The 20,681-nt window shown below is 36.1% G+C and overlaps 1 long non-coding RNA gene across 1 annotated transcript in view; it reads left to right on the top strand.

The window, feature by feature from the left end:
- LOC148045405 (uncharacterized) overlaps window positions 1-20,681 on the top strand; it is a 73,816-nt gene that overhangs the window by 36,686 nt on the left and 16,449 nt on the right. The gene's annotated exons all lie outside the window — the stretch shown is intronic.

The raw sequence follows: 20,681 nt of genomic DNA on the forward strand, positions 1-20,681 counted from the left end.
TGAAAAATGAAAATAAGTGACTTCTGATTGCTGAATATCCTCTTTTCATTCATAGAAAACTAGTTAAAATAAGCTATGAAACCTTGAAATAAATGGAGCATTTGACAAAAAGCAGGTGAGGGTTTGATGGAGTCTATTTTATCCCCAGCCATTTTTCTGGTTTGGATTTATATGCTGCAATATTGACTTTTTAGAATATTTTGGGGGAGTATTACACCCTGTTTTTTGTATTGATTTGGTTTACAACCTATCTTCGTACTCTGCTAAGTAGTCAAGTCAGTTAAAAATGTAAAATATATAAATAATAGGATGATTAAAATATTCATTGTTTTAAAGATTTCAAAAGATTAAAAGATTAAAATTAACACCCACATCATACTAAAATCATGTATTCATTAAAAACCTAGTCCAAATGCCCTAAAGACTTGAGGATCAACCATAATAATCGAAAGGATGTGTTCCATGATCTGTGAGCACCTGAGTGTCATGCAGTAGAAACCCTGGCCTTTTGTATGCATTGACACCACATACATATACAAAGGTAAGTTGTAAATTGTAAACATTATTTTAAATAAAGTTGTTAACCAAAATTGATATCTGTGACCAAGATGACAACCCTTACAAATCAATGATGGGCCAGTTCTACTTCAAGAAGGCATACTTGAAGGACCTGGGAACCAAGTCATGAAGGGGTTTATAGAATAAAAGCAGCACTTTGAACTGTACTCAAAAACAAATTAGGAGACATGCAGTTTCCCTAAGCAACTATTATATGCTTGTATTGGGTCTAATCTACCAGGAAACAGGCCATTGCATTTTCCAGGTAATCTTCTGCATAGCGGTGCTATAATTTGTTCTTGAGTTGTTGACCACATAACTGTAGTCTAAAGTTGCCCTATGTTCTACTCTTGCTTAAGCTGAAGCTTCACAGCCATAGCATGTTTATATAAGAAGTCCCAAGTTCTTGAAGAACACAGAAACCAAACTTTCCATGTATGTATCAATCAAACCATCCAGTAGCTTAAATGTTAGATTATCAGCACCTTCTTGACCTCCCTTAGGCTGATTGGCTGGCTGACTTTTGAGCTCTCTCTTAGCTCTAGATGGAGAAGTAAGAATTTATTTATTTATTTATTTATTTATTTATTTATTTATTTATTTATTTATTTATTTCATCTATCTATCAATCACTCTATCTACTCACTCTGGATTAGCATAGTAGTTTATGATATATAATCTTCAATGAACCTTCTTCAATGGATTGTTTCTGTCAGAGGTGTGTGTGTGTGTAGCTGTTATTTTTATTAGTTCTATTATTTCCCGTTTTAGTGCAGCATCCCCATCTTTATGCCTTCCACATGAGTTGAGCAACGCCTATCATCCTAACCAGATGACATTTCACAGAATTAGGCCACCATCCTCTGGATTACTGCTGGAATCCAAATGAAACGTCCAACCGAAAGCATTGCTTGAACATATCTGGTGAAAAGAGATCATACCGGCAATTGGTAAAAAAAAACAAAAAAACCCCCTTCAGTGCACATCTTAAGTGGCCTTGAAGTGACTTGCCATCTTAAAAGCTGTTCTTAGAATAAAAGGAATCACTTAGGTATGCTCCTTATTATCTGCTAACCCTGGAATTTTGATTAGATTCTATCATTTCTGTACATGTATTTTACTGCTGTTTATTAAAAAGAAGTATTAGTACACAGTAAGGAAGAAATGTTAGTTTTGAAAAGGATTCACATTTGTGTGCATTTTTAAAATATCTCAACGGGCATTTTACTTTTGATTTAACTGGACAAGAAATAAAAGCTTATCACTTGGCTGATCTTATATGGTTGCAAAAAACTTAATATAAATTAATGGCTAGAAGAGACATATATAGGAAGTGCATTCAATTTTAGCTAAGAGAAGACATTTATATTTTATTAGATGAGATACTTTTATAATTCACAAATGGACTTTGTTTAAGCAGCCAAAGTGCTAACATTTCAGTGACCTTCAGTAAGGATGCTGAGACTCCTCCTCAAAACTATTCCATTTTCACTTTAGTATCCAGGAAAGATAATGGAAAATATAGCAAACAAAAGCAAATAAATATTAACACCATTTTTGTCTAGTGAGGAAGGGTGCATATGGTGAAACAGGAAAATTATCACCGAACATGGGCTAAAAATCTTGATTTAGCAAGAACAAGTTCATCCTGCAGCCTTCTGTTATTAGAACTGCAGCTTTTTTATAGGGATTGTCTGATGCTGGTGCTAAATTAAGAATAATTATATCTGCTTAGTAGTGTAGCTTGGGACTGAGGCTGATGAAATTTACTGAAAATTCTAATATCCAAAGGGTAGCTAAAATTATGTTAACCCAGTAATCCTTACTACTATTTAAGGAAATAAATGTCTTAATGCTGAATTTTAAATGCCAAGAATCAACCATATTTTTTTCTTCCTAGCATTTTCCCTTAAGCTCAGTGCCCCCTCCCCCCCCATCAACTAAGAAATGTTCTACTGGTTGACACTTGTCAACCGAGCCTGAGATTCTGGGCTGACAGAGAGAGTGACTGGTCCAAAGTCACCCAGCTGGCTTTCATAACAGAGGTGGACCTAGAATTCATAGTTTCCTGGTTTCTTTCTTTTTAATTATTATTATATTTTTATTTTTAAAATGCAAATAATATAAACATAGTACATATATCTAAATACAAAAAAAGAAAGAAAAGAAGGAAATAATATTGCAGTACACCCCCACCCCCCAGAGACCCTGTTTTCCCCCCTTATATTTCTTTGTCTATTAACAACTAAAAGATATACAATATATTCCAATTGTGCCCTTTTCCCCTCCAAAACAACATATATTCTTGAGTAGGTTTATTCCCTTTGCCTTCCACCAATGCTGATTTTATAAAATCCCTCCATATTTCATTATAATTGTTTATTTGATCATCCCTTTTTAAAATTTAATTTCATTGTTAATTTGTTGCCATACTCCATATTTCATTATACCACTCATTTCTTTGAATATCCCAATTCCATCCCCAATATTTAGCCATCACTAACCTAGCTGCCATTATCAAATTCACAATCAATTCCTTTTTTGTTTCATTTATATCAGTTTATATCCATTTTCGTTAACTCTAACTGACATATTCTTACATATTTTTCTAGATTCTTGGTTTCTAACCTGATGCCTTAACCACTAAACCAAAATGGCTCTCCAAGTATGAATAAATATCCTGATGGTGTATTCAGGCTTATGGTCTAAGATGGCTGCCTGAGGAAAATATGGAAAAGGCAACGTCTATACTGATTAGTACAGGCAATCCTCGACTTATAACTATTTGTTTAGTGTCCATTCTAAATTACAAGGGATTTTAAAAAATGATATCACCTGTTTTCACATGTATGTCAGTTGCATTTGGCAACTGACATATATTTATGACAGTTACACCATCCCGGGTCATGTAAGCTTCCCAGCTAGCTTCCGACAAGCAAAGTCAATGGGGAAAGCCAGCTTTGCTTCGTGACTACCTGATTCACTTAACAACTGCAATGACTTGCTTAAGAACTGTGGCAAAATAAATTTAATTGGGGGCAAAATTAACTTAGCTGCTACTTTGTTTAGCGATGGAAATTTTGGGCTCAATTGCAGTCATAAGTCAAGGAAATATTCTTCATCACAGTTAATGCAATGCAAAACTGATGGGAGAAAATGGATGCTGTTAATCTGCCCAGGAAAATTTGGTTATTCTTCAGCCTAAAGGCCTTCAGGGTATGCTTACCTGCTGACTTTCATTCATGTCAATGTTAAAATGAAATACTCCGTACAATTTTACCTACGCAGTAGCTCCTGAAGTTGTATCTGTGGGAAAAAGATTGCATGCAGAATGATTGTCCATTCTGCAGATGCCTGAGGATAGAAGAACTTCCATCCTGAACTCTGGATTTATCGCTGGACATTCAAAAGTCTCTGCAATGAAATCAGTTGTACTCAATGTGCAAATAACTCTTTCCTCTGACATGGTAACATGACTTTTAGAAGGGCAGGGTTGCTCCCTGCTGCTTGACTGCATGAACTATAAATCCTAGACAGAATTGTTTTTATTCAGAATTCATTTCATGTTACAAATACAAATAATAATAAAAAAAACACTCTGCACGTTCATTACATTTAGTTATTCCAAAACTAGTAAGAAAGCAAACACCTGGGTTTTGCAAAACAACAACCCAGATGTGCAAATTGTATTGACTTTGTTTTGTTGATATGCAAGAAAAATTGAGACTTTCACACTTGGCATTTTCTTTCTTTTAACCTGAACATGTTACTTTAAACAAAATAACATACAGCTTATTTCCCTGTCCAAAACCAGGGAGCCAGTAAATGATTTTTTTCTGAGGCAGTAAATGATAAGCAGATATATATCTTGCAGCTATAATAATGTGGGCTATTTTTCTCTTCTCAGTGTACTACTTCACATATCCAGCACATATGTCAAGGTCTTTTCCTAGTCCTTTTCACTTATAATGAAAACTTCCCTCAGTAAAAATAGCCCCATTAAAAATAAAGGGGCATGAAAACACTAGGGACTAAAGAATAAATTGAATTTGTATGCGGTGGGATGTTGGAAATTAACCTAAAGAAAGCAAGAAAGAAGTACCGTAACTTAATTACATAGCTTTATATTTAAATGCAGAAATATTTGCTTCAAATTATTTCAACAACAGTAATCTGCGAGCTCTCATTTTTCCTTGAAACTAGTACAATCCTTTTGGTTTTATTACAAAAAAAATTGCCTAGTTCATAGGATTTTTGTTTTTCTTCCATAGTCTTGATAAGCCTTTAAAGATGTTAATATGGATTAAATTGGAAGCCACGGTGCTGTAAGAGGAGGTAGCCTGCTGTGTAAATGCAAGAGAATTTCATCTCAGGAGAACAAGATTCATTTTCCAAGATGAAATTGCTTTGGCAGTGTCAGACTAATAGAGATGTTTGTTCCTTCCTATCACCACACTTGTTATGTGCTTGTGCATATCTGAACCTGACAGTGAATGTGCCCTTCAGAGAGCTTCTCTGATAATAGGAAAAAGTGGACAAGGAAAAGACAGGGCAAGGATTTCTTTGCACTCCAATTGCTGGATGTTTCGGAAGGGAAGTCAGCCTTTCCTTTTTCATCTTTCTGTCACTGATCTCCCGCCTGGGCGGCCCACCACATAGCCATGTCTCTCATGTCTCCCCCAGATTCAAATCTGTTAAATGGTTAAGCGCTGGCAAATAGGGTGGTGGGAATGTTATTGACAGACTGAAAGAAGAGTGGGAGTTGATTGCACATTGCTAAAAACCTGGGGAAAAGCCAGTATAATATAATTTCACTCTGGGAATCTATCTCTATGGCAACAAAGAACACTTTCTTTAAAAAACAAAGGTTCCAGTTCAAAAGTATTACTGAAGCATAATTAAAGTGCTGGTGGGATCTCTCTTTCTCTCTTTTAACTTGCTGGTTTATATCTGATACATTTAAATATGGAGAGGAAAAACCTGTTTATTGATCCAAGACATCAAACCTAGGATTTCTGCCAAAAAGTTTTCCTGTTTTAATGTTATTTATATAGGAGCCAGACTTAGCCTGCAAGCAGGACTGATGCTATCTTAAATTTATTTCTTCTAGACAGTTGTCCCCCCTCCCTTTTTTTGGCATGATCAAGAAATGTAGAAACCAAAGGGTTTCTCAATCTGCCCTCCTCTTTCTTCTCTCTCTCCCTCTCCCCCCTCTCCCTCTCTCCACACAAACACACACACACTCTCTCTCTCTCTCTCTCTCTCTCTCTCTCTCTCTCTCACACACACACACACACACACACACACACACACACACACTAATAGCTTGTCAATACCCAGTCAATAGCTCCACTTTATACTAAAGCCAAGAAAATATATTGAGCTGGAGTTTAGATTTAGAATATCTTTCAAATGAAGGACCGTTCCTAGGAATAATAAATAATAATAGGAAGAATCAAAATGATAGTCATATCCCTAGATAGTTTCAGAGGATCTTTAATTGACACCAATTATTATATTTCAAATCTACACGTACAATTCAGTGTTAAATAACAATATAGCAATGCATATACAGATTTTTCATTATCATGAGTAGGAATAACTCATAATCTATTCGCTTCACAGCAATAAACCAGTTCAAAGTTCATTCTATGTTACCTTTCTAATCAAAATTCACTTACACCTTGTTATTGCAAAATTCATAAAAACCAAATTATGAATAGTTAGAAAATATAGCCCATGATTTCCATGTGCAATTAAAATCAATTTTGTTCTATTTATTTTGTACAATGACAATAAAGACTATACTACACTATAAAACAGAAGAGAATAACAGAGTTGAAAGGGACCTTGGAGGTCTTCTAGTCCATCCCCCTGCTTAGGCAGGAAACCCTATACCATTTCAGACGAATAGATGTCTATCTTTTCTTTAAAACTTCCAGTGATTAGATCCATTATTTCCAAGAGAGCAGCTTCATTTGATAAAGATGGGGAATTCAACTAACCATGTAAACCATACCACAATGGCCTATCAATTCAAACCCATTCTTAAAAGAAAACATCTAAAAACATTGCAATCCAGATAAAAATAAGGACTGTGATATACTCTGTGCATTTGAAAATCTGCTCCTGAAGTTGGGTGAGCTTTCAAAACCTTGTAGGAAGGTTTTGAAGGTATTGTATTGTATTGTATTGTATTGTATTGTATTGTAGGTGAAGGTTTCTCTTCTGCCTTCTTTCATGTTTATTTTAGAAAATTGTCTAGATCTAAATCACCTCTCCAAATGGATGGATTTTCATCCCACCCAGCCCAAAGTTTCTGATATTTCATTATTTTTTACAATGGAACAAACAATAGATAAAAAGTCATTTTTTTAAATTAAAAATGAATAACCAAACACCGGGTTACTCTCACTATGGCTACCCAAATATCTCTGAGAGCCCACAAGCAGGAGGTGAAGAGTATTACATCCTCAAACCCCCATAAATGTAACTTTATACTGTCTACTGCTGACCTCATCGCATTCCTAAGAGCTCAGTAGGGGTGTGCATAAGTGCACCAGCATGCCTAATGTCCCCGTTCTAATGTCCCCATTTATTTGTACCCATTTCCTGTGTTCTTATTCATGTTTATTCTTATTCCTGTTATCTTGTACATGAGTGACAAACTAAGTAAAATAAAATAAAATAAAATAAAAAGTATTCATCTCCTTACAGCTTGTATTTGAATACCTGCTTCTTCTAACCAAGAAAGAACACTGACTTGCCCTTGATGGACCTGCCATCCATGAATTTATAATCTTAATTGCCACTCCAAATTAATCATCATTACCATGCCTAATGGGGATGGATTCTACATGTTAATTCCACAAGTAACCCAAATTCCACAGGTTCATCGTGAAGAAGTGCTTCCTTTTGTCGGTTTTAAATCTTCCAATCAGTTTCTTACATGGTCCATAGTCTTACTATTTTCAGAGAGAGAGAGAGAGAGAAATTCCCGCTGTCCTATTTCTTAATTTCATGCCTGGTTTTATACATTCCAATCATGTTCCCTTTAATTGCCTTTCCCCCCCAAAATAGTCTCAAACAATCTATTCTTCTTTCATATGTAATATGGTCAGGATACCTGATAATTTGGTTGTCATCGTTAGCACTTTTTCCAATGGCTATTAATATCATGTATGAATTGTATATAGTACAACATACTCTATACAGGTAGTCCTCAACGTATGACCACAATTAAATCCAGAATTTATATTGCTAAGTGAGAATTTTTTTAAGTGAGTTTTGTTCCATTTTACGATTTTTTGCCACATTAGTTAAGTGAACCACTGCAGTTGTTAAATTAGTAATGTGGTTATGAAGTGAACCTGGCTTCCCCATTGGCTTTGCTTGCCAGAAGATTGCAAAAGTTGATCACGTAACTGTGAAAAATGGTGATAAGTCACTTTTTCCAGTGCCGTTGTAATTTTGAACATCACTGAAGGAACTGTTGTAAGTCAAGGACTACCTGTACATAGTATACCACTGCTAGATACATAAAAAATATTGGCATTTTATTTGCAATCTCTTTCCTAATGGTCCCTAGCACAGTCTTTGCCTTTCCCCACTGGTGTAAACTGACTTGACATCTTTATATGTTTCTATAATCCTTTTACAATTAGCTACAAACATATCAGACCACATTAATGTGAATATGAAGTTTTACTCAAATTGTGTCCTTTTGTACTTATTTAAACTGAATTGCATTTGCAAATTTGCTGGCATTTGCTAGTTCAAAGAGGTTCTTCTGGTTCTCTTTATAGTCATTTTCAGTGTCTGTCATTCTAAATAGTTTACTGCAAATTTGATCACTGCTTACTCATAAGTGAAGATCATTTGTGACCAAGCAAAAAAAGCATGGGTTCCAGCATAGATCACTTACTTTCTCATGGACAAAACTGACCATTTTTTCCTACATATTTCATAAAATCTTTTTAACCATTTTTCCTTCTTTCTTTTTTTTAAATATTTTTAAAATTTTTTAATTTAAAACAAATACACCATCCTTCTTTACATGCTATAGAAAGTGTATCAGTTGGTTACAAAAAAATTTTTTTGTGCATCTCTTCCACAGTCAACAAACATACTTCATATTAACTTAAGTATTTTAACTCAAATATTTATACATGTCACCATCATTATATCTCCATTTTCATTTGACTATAATTGTTAATGTCCTTCATCATAAAATATACCAAAGTTTAATACATAAACACATACTGGCCTTTCAATTACTATTTCTAAAATCCTCTACTAAATCCTTATGTCCTGTTCTAGCTAAACATCCATAATATTTAATAACAAAGTTTTCTAATCCTCCTTTCCAAATGACTGTTTAAGGTTTACATCCAGTTTCCTTATGTTATACCCATATCTATCAGTGACATGTGGTGAGGTTTATAGCTGGTGAGGCACTGACACAGGAGTTTCAAATTTTTTTAGACTTGTGGACTTCAACTCCCAGAATTCCACAGCCAGGCATGCTCAGTTCTGATTTAAAGCGACAGCATTTTTCCCCCTTGCAAAATAAGTTTTGCTTCATTCTTTTTCTTCTCCATCCCCTCCTTACTCCCTCTCTCCCTCCCTCCCCCCCTCTCTCAAACAGACACACGCACACAGGGAAGTTGGATCCCTCTCTCTCTCATTCACTCATTCTCAAACAAACACAAACACAGAAGTTGGCTTGGATATATTTTCCAATGGCTTGAAAGCAGCTCCTCTACCATACCCCCCCCTTCCCCTGTTGCCTTCAGATCCGAGCCTTTGATTGCAGGTGGAGCCACGTTGCCTTTTCAAACTTGTAATCAGTGAAGCTGGGCTTATATACTTTTATCCAGCTGTGTGTGTGTGTGTGTGTGTGTGTGTGTTTGAAAAGGCAATGTGGCTCTGCATGCAATCAAACTTTTTGAATTCCTCCCCCCTCCCCACACACGGACCTTTTCCAGCTGTTTCAGAGAGGATTTCAACTCTGCTCTTGCCTGCCATCATGAAAAGAAAAAAAAATGTAAAAGGAGAAAGGCAAGAGCTCTGAGGTCCGACTGAGCTAGTTGCTCCCAGAGAACTCTAAAAAGCCTCTAAAAATGCCCTCTACAGGAGGCGAGAGAACAACGTGCCTCCTTTGCATAAGGAATTTTTCGCCTTCTAACCCTTGCTTAACTCTGCTCAAGTGATCATAAAGATAGAGTAAAGGAGGCACGTGGTTCTCTCGCCTCCTCCTGCAGTTAAGCACTAAGCAGAGTCATCCACTATGACTCTGGCAGCAACTACCTCAGCCTTTTTTTCTTTTACATTTCTTTTTCTTTTTCATGATGACAGTGGTGAGACCCTGCCTCCCCTGACTGCACGTCCCTGATATGTATATATGCATTGTTATTCTTATCCCTCCTTTATTTGACTATATCCTGTATCATAACATTTTCCCTGTAATAATCAAAATTTTAATTGTATCTAACTTAGTTCTTTTATTATTGTTATGTGGTTAATCTTTGGTGAGATTCACAGCTTTGGGGCTGGTTGGTAGCTCAACAGCTTGAGTCCTAACCAAGGACCTAGGAACTGTTAAGGTAACATCGGAGGATATAAGCAGTTCCAAGTAGGGTGGTTTTTTGTAGAATCAGAATGTTCAAGTCTGATAAATTTAGAATTTCCAAATAGCGAGGTAGCCCTTTAGGTATTGCTCCAAGGGCTCCAATTACAATTGGGACAACACACAATTTCTTTTTCCACAGTCCCTCCACTTCAATTTGCAAGTCCTGGTACTTTGTGATTTTTTCTTGCTGTTTATCTTCAATTCATGCATCTCCAGGTATTGCAATGTCAATGAACCATACCTTTTTCTTTTCAACTATTGTTATGTCAGGTGTGTTGTGGGCCAAGTACCTGTTAGTCTGGATTCTGAAGTCCCACAAGATCTTGACTTTCTCATTCTCTAAAACCTTCTCAACCTGATGGTCCCAGTGGTTTTGAAAATTCAAGTAATGTTACTTGATGGGCTGGAGTGGTCATCTCTGTCCTTATCAAAAGGTTACATCCAACACATCTGGAGGAAAGCAGGTCAGCTGCCTTCTGCACTGGTAAGATAAAAATAATGTGTTTAATTGAAGGTGCTAGTGCATTTCATTTGAAGAACTATGAACTTCACGTCTACATCTCTTTAACATGCAAAGCAGAGGTAAAACCTTTTGGGCTCAAAGAATATAGCAAAACAGAAATAGTCTAAATAGGAGGCGGGGCTTGATGTCACAATGACACAACATGCAATCTTGGGTCTCCAGGATTGCTGTCGATATCTCTGTTTCTGGACGGTCCTTTTGGACCTAATCTATTCTGAAGGAACAGTGATAGAGAAGAGCACGTCCTGCTGATCTCAGGGGCATCGCAAAGCCCCTGATTGATCCAGGAGAAACCTCTTTTTGCCAGCTACAAGAGAAGCAAAAAAAAAATGGCTGCCGAAGGTTGGGACAAGCCTCTGAAACAGAAGCAGTACAGGAGTGTGTTGAATTGGTGAGAAAATTTTTTATTATTAGAGAAGGGAAAACCCAAAAGAATTGGAATTTAAAATAAAAATGAAGACAGAAGAAAGTAAGCGGCGAATTAACTCTGGTCTAAGATGATCGTGTTATCTTTTCCACCTTAACTTTGTTTGTTTTCTATGGATGGACTCTTTACAAATGCCTCTTACTTTTAAACTGGACTCTTTTTTCCCCTTCTTCCTCTATACTTTCTCCATTTTTTGTATTCGTGGATTAAAAGCTTCTTCTCTCGTAAGGCTTGGATGGAACATAATTTTTACACTTTCTTTCCTTTTCCTCTCTTGGAACTTGGTGCTTACAGAGAGGCAGAAACAGATGGAAAAGAGCTAACACTGCCATCTAGTGGCTAGAAGCTTGGCAATATCTGATAAAGCTATAAGCTTTGTTTACTGGAAGGCTCAGTGGAAAACATTTTGTTGATACAGGTGTTCCTTTGAAGGAATGAGAAAGCTTTGATTTGGAAAACTCCACTGAATTTGTTTGACCTAAAAAGTCTCGGATGTTTTGGCAGTATTTATAACCTGGAAAATGACACAACGTGAAGAAGAAAAGGAACTAACTTTGCAAAGAATTTTCTTAGAAATTCAAAAAGTTTTAATAATTACAGAGAGAATTGAAAAGAGACTTGAAATTATAGAGCAAAATACAGAAAGTACGGGGACAGAGGACCCCGTACTCTGTTTGAGGAAAGAGCTGAAAAAAATAACAGAAACATATGAAAGTGATAAGAAAATTGTTGACACTGACAGCAAACTGAGAGTGGAGGGAAATGACAAGTGTGAAATATGGAAAGGAGAAATTGATGAACTGGATCTTCATTTTAGATGTCAGAAAATAGATGAAGAAAGGAGAGAAAATTTGGCAGAAATAATGAGAGTAATCTCGGCAAAAGCACTGATAACAAAAGTGAAGCTGATAAAAAGAACAGATAAAGGGTTTTGAATTCTTAGAAGATATGCAATGAAGAACAAGTTCTTAAGAGAAGTCCACATAAGACTTATCAAGAAAACATTTAGAATACAGACTTTACAAATGGCAAAAGATATTGGACTACACTATCTCTGGAAGGATAAGGACGATGAACTGAAATGTCACAATAAATTTTAGTTAAATGTAGTTAAATTTTGAGTGCTATGTACAATGTAATAATAGCTATAGTCAAATAAATGATTAATAATGATAACAAAGCATTTATATATATTAGATTGATAATATGAAATTTTATACAATACTGTAAGTGAGGATATGGAGATGATGTTGAAAAGCCTTTTTACAAAAGTTAAAATTTTATATAGAATAGAATATAAAGATGTAATATCATTGGATGATTTCAGAATGATGTAATAAAATGTCATAATATAAATTTACTTTAAATTTAATATGCTTTATGTTGAAAGGATGTAATAATAGCTAGGCTTAATGTTTAATAATTATATCAATTTGTATATAAGTATATTAGATTGATGATACTAATAATAGGGGGGGAGATGGAATTGAAAATTATTAGAGAATGTTATCAGTGCTAAAATAATAGAAGGATGACACAGTCAATTAAATGATTAATAATGATAACAAAACATTTATATGTACTAGATTGGTAATATGAAATCTTATACTGTAAGTGGGGATCATGACGATGATGTTGAAAAGCCTTTTTATAAAAGCTAAACAATTCTATATAGAATAGATGATAAAGATGTAATATCAGTGGATGATTTCAGGATAATGTAATAAAATGTTATAATACAAACTTACTTTAAATTTAATATGCCTTATCTTGAAAGGATGTAATAACAGCTGGGCTTAATAGATGTTAAATAATTATAACAATTTGTATACATGTATATTAGATTGATGATACTAATAATGGGGAAAAACATGGAATTGGAAACTATTAGAGAATGTTATCAATGCTAAAATGATTGAATGACTTAGAATAGGAGGAAGCATAATAACAATGTATACAAAGAAATTTTGATTGTCAGTATGTAAATTTTGATAAAATTCAAGTGAGGACTACGGAAAGGACACAGAAAGACTTTGTAACCAACACTGTGTAATTGAAGAGGCTTTTATGTTATATGTGTTATGTGTCTGTGTTTGTATGAAAATAAAAAATTTATTTTTAAAAAAAGAAATAGTCTAAATAAAAGGTAGCGGATGATCAGCTAGGCAGTCGTTGAATGAAGACCAAACCTTTTGGGATTCATTAAAACAGGTGCTTAGGTAGCCCCTCTGAAAGCTGAATGTCACACATGCACATTTGGAGGTCTAATTAAGTGCACTGGCTTGTAAAATTGCCGCTATTCCTTATTTGATTTTTGAGAGCTCTGTCAGCCGTTGTTTGTTGTTGTTGCTGTTACATTTGTATGCCACCCAACTTCGAAAGACTCTGGGTGTCTAAATATGCAACCATTTTCTTCGCTTACTAATAACAACAACTTCCTCATTATTTCTGTTAAAGGATGTCTGCAGGATGATGAAAGCAATATTGGGCTGTGAGTCTTTTCCCTTCATGTCTGTGTGCAGTTTCATAGCACGCATGCAAAAAGGAGTAGAGATCTTACCTTGTGATAGCAATAAAATTTTCGCCATTTGCCCCTCTCCCCACACATGCCTAAGACACTTGTGAATTGGTATAAATCATCAGCCATTCCATATCTGTTTTCGTCTTGTGAAATTGGATGCAGAGAGCATAGTTGGGTGTGACCTTCCCAGAGTGTCTCACCTGGAATGTCCTTGACTTCCTTTCATTTAAGTTGACAGCTGTCACTTCAGTAACACTGGATCTTTTTAAAGAATACTTTTCTGCTTGAGAGTGCAATTTCCTCTTTCATTCTGTGAAAGGACAATATTGTATCTGATATTGTTTTATGATAGTCATGAGCTGCCCTGAGAGTTTTAGTAGTAGTTAGAGGATAGCATATCAATTGTTTCAGTAAACAAGTAAACAAATGCTTAGTTTAATCCTGATGACAACTGCAGAAGCAGCTTAAACAATTGTGCACTCATAACTGAAGCCCTGGCTGTAATGATAATTTCATTTAGTCTATCATTTTCAATCACAGAAAGAGTTTTAAATGAAGCTGACAGTTTTTCTTGTAGACCAGAATAATAGAGGAAATCATACTTCTTGGAGAACAAAAAAGTGTTGTAAAAATCCCAGGAGCGATAGAATATCAGAGGCCAGTCCAGGTTTAGAAGAGTCATCCAATGTTCAAAACCAAAACTGAATTAAAGCAGTCATTTCCAACTTGTTATCTTCTGGATGTGTTAGAATAGGGGCCTCCAAACTTTGGCAACTTTAAGACTTATGAACTTCAACTTGCCGAATTCTGGAACTTCTCAAGAGATATCTAGAAGCATGGCTGGCTGTGGGATTCTGAGAGTTGAAGTCCACAAGTCTTAAAGTTGCCAGGTTTGGAGACCCCTGTGATAGAAGATAATCTCTATTATCCCCACCGAATAGCCCCATAGTTGCTTTAATTATGGTCCACAATTCAATATGCATATCAGAACTATATAATTAAATCCATCTCAGGATATTTATTTTGGCTAACTTTTATTTTTATGATGTTATATTGTATAGCTCTATATCTTGGCATTCTTCATATGGTTTCATTCCCAAGATAATCAGGCTTTGATTCAGATCGTATAGCAATTGCAATAGCAATAGCACTTAGACCAGGGGTGGTTTGCTGCCGGTTTTACTACTAGGTCGCAACCAGAGCTGAATGTGTGTGCAATGTTCAATGTAAATTGTTCTTCGCGCATGCGCAGAAAAATTTACAGTGAACTGCGCAGGTGCAGTCACTAAAAACCAAAATTGCAGTAGCCTAGCAGCAGCGATGCAACCAGTTGACAGGCCTGGGTTGCTGCCGGTTCTGCGACCCAGGCCTGAATTCCACTACCAGTTTGGCTGAACTGGGCTGAATCGGGAGCAAACCACCTCTGACTTAAACATATATACTGCTTCATAGTGCTTTATAGCACTCTCTGAGCAGTTTACAAATGACAGCATATTGCTCCTAACAATCTGGGTCTTTATTTTACCAATTTTGGAAAGATGCAAGACTGAGTCAACCTTGAAGCGGTCAGGATCGAACTCCTAGCTGTGGGCAGAGTTAGCCTGCAATACTGCATTCTAACCACTGTATCACTATGTCTAGAAGCCCTTCCACCCTGCTCCTGGATTCACTTCCTAAACTTTCAATAAGTGTGTTCTTTCTACGGCCCTCCTATCTTCTTACTTTAATCCAACCACTGCTTCTTTCAGGAAGCCGATGGGGGAAGACAAGAATAGCACCAGATGTTCTACTCTTACCCATGTGTTTTTCTCCTCAACATCTTCTTTTCATGTCAAAGAGAAAAACCAAAGCACAATTAGCTACAGTTCTACAGTTTGCAAAACCATATTCACAGTGTTACTTTTGGAGAAGCAGCTGATTTAGAAATGGATTGATACCTATGTACTTCATACGTACTTCTCAAGCCACATAGTATAGAAAGACAGAGATATAGTGCTTATCTTTGATGTGAATGGAGGCCAAAATATTGGATATCTGCAGGGAGAAAATCTACTTTCCCAGGGATGGGAGCCTTTGGACTATTCATTTGAAAAATATTCAGGAGTATTGTGTGGACATTGTATGTGTTATGTATATCTGCATATGGTAGGACAGATGCCAACAGTCTTGATCACATAAATATGGCAATTCATCATAAATAACAATAATGTTCTCTTACGATGACATAATCCTGAGTGATATAGTACAAACAAGTGTTATAATTTGTAATTGAACAAAATTGATTATGGTTTGGCTCTTCTGCCCTTGCCAAAGGGATATATATGCATTCTAAAAATCTTTTATATGTCACCAATGAGTTCTTTAAAAAAATCATACCATGATTCTAGACGGCTAGAAATAGAGTTTGGCTGTTCTACATGTTAGATTCTGAAATATGGAAGATGGAGATAGCTGGAAACTTCTAGCCTGTACTGCATTGTTTAGCAGACCAAACAATGATTCATTGAGTCAGTGAGATGATTAGCAAAAGATTCATGATCATTCCCATCTGTTGAAGAGCTGAGATGTCAGGAAGCAAAGCAATTGATATGTGATAGAAGAAAGTGGTCAGTTTCTTTAGAATTAAATCATCATGTAAGCATAGGAAATAGAAATCTTTCCTGGAGTAATCTAAAAGCTGGAAGATCATGAGATAAGCTAAAAGTTGAAGAGCCCCAACAAAGTGTACCCAAAGGAAGGAACAGACTTTAAAAAAAAAGATTAGCATGCAGATTTTTTTTAAAGGGCCAAAGGCATCAGATATTAAAATAGATTTTTATCTGAACATTAGCCTAAGTACTTACAGCTGTGTGAAAAAGTCCTGCATGCTTTCAGTTTTAAGCTGTATTTACATGTTTAATCAACTTTTCACTCATAGAAACCACACAAAATTAGTACTTTGATGAAAATTTATGTAGTCAGATTGAGATGCATAATTTTTATTAATATAACCAAAGTCTTTTAAAGGTTTTGAGTGAGTTTATGTGCTAAAACAAACACAACTTGAATTTTTAAGAATGCTAGGATCAAAAGTAGCCAATCAGCAGTGAGCTTTGGCCGACCAATAAAAATGCACAGAGGCTAAATCTGTGAGCCAATCAATGTTGTCAAACTCTCTGACTATGAATAGGCATGAAGAGTATTGATAAATTTAATTTAGCTCTGGCTGCAGGCAAGGATGTAGGTCTTTGCTTTCACCAATACTGAGCAGCAGCATTGCATCATTGTGTTTCATGAAGAGGGTTACTCCTGTGCAGAAATAGCCAAGAGAATGAAATGCCATCGAACCACAGTGCCTAAAAAATACCAAATAACTGGTTCAGTTGATGACAGGCTCCGCTCTGGAAGACCAAGACCAAGTCAACAAAATGGCAAGATCGGGCTCTGCAGTGCATTTTGATGGCTGACAGGAAGCTCACCTCACCTCAGATTACAAGAATTTGGGGTGAAACATGATGTAAAAGTGTGCACAAGCACAGTGTGTTGCAGACTGCTTGCCAGATGGGTCAAAGGCTGCAGGGCTCAAAGTAAACCTTTACTCACAGATGCTCACTGCTCTTGTTGACGTGTGTGGACCAAGAAGTATGCCAAGTGGACCAACAAACAGTGGCCCATGGTCATCTTCAGTGACAAGAGCAATTTCTACTTGACTGGGAATCAGTGTAATAAGTATATCAGAAGATTTCCAGATGAAGAATTTAGGCCATACTGCCTGAATCTATCTGTGAAGCATCCATTGCACGTGATGATCTAGGGTTGTATCACTGCTTTTGGTATTGGTTGGATACAAATTGGGAAGGGAATCATGAATTCCAAGCAGTATGTTGAAGTCCTGGAAAAGACCATGCTTCCTTCAGCTCAGCAACTTGTAGGGAAGGACTTTTACTTCCAGGATGACAATGCTCCTTGTCATTGAACCAAGTCCGTCCAGCAGTGAATGGAGAAGCATGGTGTTCGACTCCTGGATTGGCAGCTCGGAGCCCATATTTGAACCCAATTGAGAACTTGTGGGCCAAGATTGGTTACGAAATAAACAAGAAGCATCCGAAGACCAAACAGGAGTTGATTGACTCCATTATTGCATCCTGGCATCACATTGTCACCAAAGATCACGTGCAAAGGCTTATACAGTCTATGCCGAAGTGATGCCGCCTGGTGATAAACAATAAGGGCTGGCTAATTTCATATTAGTAACCATGTTTGGTTACCTAAACGGTCCTTTTCAGGGCCACAAACAATAAAAATGTTAACAAAACACTAGCATCGCCTTAGTAATTGCAACACATATGCCACTGGGTATGCATCAGTTAATCTGTTTTCATAGTCATTGTAAGCAAAATTCACAATCCCCATCCAAACAGTACCAAATTGCAAAAAGCTTATGCTTTTAACTTAAAAACCACTAGTATTTATTTAAATATAACAATATTTGCATAGCAGTTAGCATAAAATATCATAAAATCAATGGCCTATCCAAAATATGTTATAAACCATAAACTGTAAAGCATGCAGGACTTTTTCACACAGCTGTAATTATTTTTCTATATGCTCCTTGCCGCAAAACATGTTTGGTTTTCTCTGGAATCTATCTGATAAATTTTTATCTATTATCTAATAAATGTTATCTGTCTATAGAATCCAAGCAAGCTAAAATTAGGTTCCATGTTTTAGTCTTTCCATAGTAATCATTGTAGGATTGTAAAAAACATCAAACCTCCAGGCTTTTATTTAAAAAATGCACCCTCGCTCTTACTAAATTACATTTCTCTCTTTGAAGACAGCAGTAACATCAGACAGCCATGCAACTTTCACCCCTCACAAGATGTTTACCAGTAATTCTAAAGGCAAAATTAGTTTATGCTGCTTGTGAAGCTTTTTTCTCTTTGCAATTGTCCTTGGCTTTAACTGAGGACATGGTCATGACAGACCATTTACTCTTACTGTGAAGTGAAAATTCATTTATTGTAGGCATACAGTAATTGGATAGGCAATATGCAACTTATAGAGACTGGAAATTAATAATCAGTTACTCAATGTTGAGTGCATATATACACACTATGTGCTCAATCTCTGCAGCATTGCAAATACTTCCTACTCATAATAGGAAGCTTGGTTAAGTTTAAACAGTTCATATTTAATCATGGCATCTTGCTGAAAAGTTTGTCAAATAGCATCCCGAAAAACTTGGGATATTTTTGTTTTGAGATATTTTTTAATTTGAAATGTGTGTTTATGATAGTTCATGTATTTCAGTGGGCCATGCTTACTCAAGGTAGCTACTGGATATCTTATGAGTTTCTATATTCCAGGTTGTTTGTATAGCAGTTTTTTTTTTAATTTTTGGTCCAGAGACAGTTGAACAAGAAACAGGGCCAAAGGAACAATATATTCTAACCTAACGTTAGATTCATAATTCCCTTCCCCCCCCTGCCATTTCCAAACCACCACTATTAATACAGGAGCTACAGCTGAAGATTTACTCCAGAAACCATGATCTCTGGCTACATTCTAGAATGTGCAGATCTGGAAATCCCCATACATTAAATTAATAATTCTCTTTTGCAGTAATTGATTATATTAATGATGAGAAATCTGGAACCCAGATCTACCCAGATATGTTTATACATGATAATAGCACAATTTGTCACACCCAAAAGTAATATACACACATGATTATAAATTATTATATATTATCTTAATAAATAAATACTGTGTTATAAACAGGGTTAGGGACATAGTTCAGAGGTTCGAATCCCTAGTGCTACATAATGGAGTGAGATCCCGTTATTTCTCCCAGGTTCTGCCAACCTAGCAGTTTGAAAGCATCAAAAATGCAAGTAGAAAAATAGGAACTACCTTTAGTGGGAAGGTAATAGTGTTCTGTGTGCCTTTGGCGTTTAGTCATTCTGACCACATGACCACGGAGACGTCCTCAAGCAGCATTGGCTCTTTGGCTTTGAAACAGAGATAAGTACCGCCCCTTATCGTCGGGAACAACTAGCACACATGTGCAAGGGGAACCTTTATCTTTACCTAAATAGGGTTAAGATAATGGAGTTTGAAATTTCAGGTGTAGGTTTTATCTGATGAATAAATAGTTAGATTTCCCCAACTTGAAAACATTAGCATCATAGAATTTCAAATAAAAGAATTCACAGTTGCTGTGGAACCCATATTTTGTGTTAAGAAATCCCTTTGCTGTTTGGTTGTCTGTGTTTTGATTATATGTATCACCAATATCATATTAACTACATTTTTTGGCAGCAATATGTCTGTGACTATTAAAATGGAATAAGAGATAAACCCACACACAGAGATGTTCATATGTATTCCAAGAAAATCCCAAAATAATGAGATGCAAAGCGTAAAAACAAGCAAACAAAAGAAATTGGATAAAGAACACTCTGATAATAAAGACAATGTACAGTGCAAGAAATCAGGAGCCAGGATAGAGTTTATTTCATGCTACTTATAAACAAAAATCTGATCTATTAATGGTCAAGGCAAATAGGCGCTTCAAGATTGTGTGTGTGGGGGATTAGGTCTGTTATGGGGGCACAGAGATTCCGAACTGATGCATTTGACAAGAGAGAGCTTGCTCTTTGCATTTTGTATAGTATCAAGGCTACCTTAATCATCATGCATGCAGACTCTCTACTATTTTTCTGTTTGCCTCTGTTGTACCTTTCTTTATTAGAAGATTTAGTGGCTCTAAGAATATCGTTCCTCCCAGGATAACAACAGAAAGTTTACAGATGCTGACTTTTTAATCACAGCAGGTAACTTCCTTAACTGACTTTACTTATCCTTTGGATCTTCAGCATCAATCTGTAAGTACTTTTATTTTATTCTACTTACTTAGCTGTTGTGACTCAGCAGATGTTTGCTGTAAGTCTTTTCGGGATACAAGATTCAGTATGCAGCTGGGGCTTGTGGGAGGAAGTTTGGAGATAAAAGGACGGATGCTGCCACGCCCCAGTCG

Source organism: Thamnophis sirtalis, unplaced genomic scaffold (genome assembly GCF_051295495.1).
Source record: "Thamnophis sirtalis isolate CommonGarterSnake01/CBP01778 unplaced genomic scaffold, rThaSir2_p1.2 scaffold_5, whole genome shotgun sequence".
NCBI lineage: Eukaryota > Metazoa > Chordata > Lepidosauria > Squamata > Natricidae > Thamnophis > Thamnophis sirtalis.